Source organism: Sorghum bicolor, chromosome 2 (assembly GCF_000003195.3).
Source record: "Sorghum bicolor cultivar BTx623 chromosome 2, Sorghum_bicolor_NCBIv3, whole genome shotgun sequence".
Lineage (NCBI taxonomy): Eukaryota > Viridiplantae > Streptophyta > Magnoliopsida > Poales > Poaceae > Sorghum > Sorghum bicolor.
The window spans coordinates 13,015,254-13,017,321 of record NC_012871.2 but is presented as its reverse complement, the minus strand read 5'-3'; the positions used below and the strand labels follow the sequence as shown (position 1 = coordinate 13,017,321).

The following is a 2,068-nucleotide window of genomic DNA, read 5'->3' as shown; positions in this document are numbered from 1 at the left end:
GATTTTTCTGTGATTTACTATGATTTTTCAAAGATTATATGAAAACAAATAGGAAAAAAGAAAAGGTCAAAACCACGGTATTGTAGCAAAACCGCCATCAAAAACCGCCCGGGGGTGATTTGAACGGTTTTGGATAGTTCAGGCGTTTCATAGTTCGAGGAGTAAAGTAGACATCACCCCATAGTTTAGGGGGTGATGTAGACTTTTTCCCTTATATAAGGCCGAATTGTATGACAACTCATCTTATATCGTACTTCTATGTTCTAAAACGTGTAGGAGTTGACACTTTCTGCTGCCTATCTTTATCTTTTCCTTTTTCTCTACCACAAGATATCGTAGAAGAGTCAGTTATGCATGTCATGTCCAGCGTTACTATATTGACTTTCCAGCGTGCTTGTATGTATCTAATAGTCTCTAAAAGGTCCTGTTCATCTCTGCTCCTTCCAGATACACCCCAGGATTTCAAGCTAGCTCTACTATAACTCTTCAATCTTTGCCCAACGCCCAAGCCAAGCTTCATCAGATCATCAGATATGCATCAGATGAAGCATAGGTCCTTCTGCTTGTGCTTCATCATCTCCCTTGTCTTTGCCGTTTCAGATTTTGCAGCTTGTGATGGCCAGTTTGTCTACAATGGCTTTGCCGGAGTTAACCTCACCCTTGATGGCAACGCCTTAGTCACACCAGACGGCCTCCTAGAGCTCACCAATGATACAGTCAATCTAGGCCATGCATTTTACCCAACTCCACTGAACTTCAGCCAGCAGCTCAACGGCTCTGTGCAATCTTTCTCCGTCTCCTTCGTGTTCGCAATCCTCTCTGTCCATGCCGACATTAGTGCCGACGGCATGGCCTTCTTTGTTGCCCCAACCAAGAACCTCTCAAACACATGGGCTCAGTACATAGGCCTCCTTAACAGCGGCAACGACGGCAACACGAGCAACCACATGTTCGCTGTCGAGCTTGATACTACCCAAAACGATGAGTTCAAGGACATCGACAACGACCATGTCGGCATCAACATCAATAGTCTCACTTCTTTGCAAGCCCATCACACTGGATACTATGAAGACAGTAGCGGTTCATTCAGTAACTTGACTCTGATTAGTGGGGAGGCAATGCAAGTGTGGGCAGACTACGATGCAGAGACCACGCAGATTGAAGTGAAATTAGCTCCTGCGGGAGCAACCAAACCTGTAAGACCTCTTCTTTCAGCTGTCTATAATCTCTCAGTGATTCTCAAAGATAAATCTTATATCGGCTTCTCGGCAACCACTGGTGCAATAAGCACACGACACTGTGTTCTTGGCTGGAGCTTTGCCATGAATGGGCCTGCACCAGAAATTGATATATCCAAGCTGCCAAAGCTACCACAGCTTGGCCCCAAACCCCGTTCCAAGGTACTAGAGATCACCCTGCCTATAGCCACTGGATTATTTGTCCTTGCTGTTGGGCTTGTCATTGTCCTACTTGTTTATAGAAGATTAAAGTATAAGGAGGTAAAGGAAGATTGGGAAGTTGAGTTTGGGCCACACCGGTTCTCATTCAAGGATTTATTCCATGCCACGGGAGGGTTCAGGAAAAGGAATCTACTTGGTGTGGGTGGTTTTGGAAAAGTCTACAAAGGGGTCCTTCCAAAGTCCAAAGTTGAGGTTGCTGTGAAGAGGGTGTCCCATGAGTCTAGGCAAGGGATGAGGGAGTTCATTGCTGAGGTTGTTAGTATTGGTCGGCTTCGACACCGCAACATTGTCCCCTTACTTGGCTATTGTAGGCGACAAGGTGAACTTCTTTTGGTGTACGACTATATGTCAAATGGCAGTCTCAGTAAGCATTTGTACTCAGAAGGTGGCCAGCAAACATTGAGTTGGGCCCAGAGGTTCCACATCATCAAGGGTGTTGCATTTGGGTTGTTCTACCTCCATGAGAAGTGGGAGAAAGTTGTCATCCATCGAGACATTAAGCCAAGCAATATACTCCTTGATAGTGAAATGAATGGAAGAATAGGTGACTTTGGTCTTTCAGGTTGTATGATCATGGCACCGATCCACAGACCACACATATGGTTGGA

General features: G+C 45.4%; 1 pseudogene; it reads left to right on the top strand.

Moving 5' to 3' along the window:
• LOC8057290 overlaps positions 270-2,068 on the top strand; it is a 2,742-nt pseudogene continuing 943 nt past the window's right edge.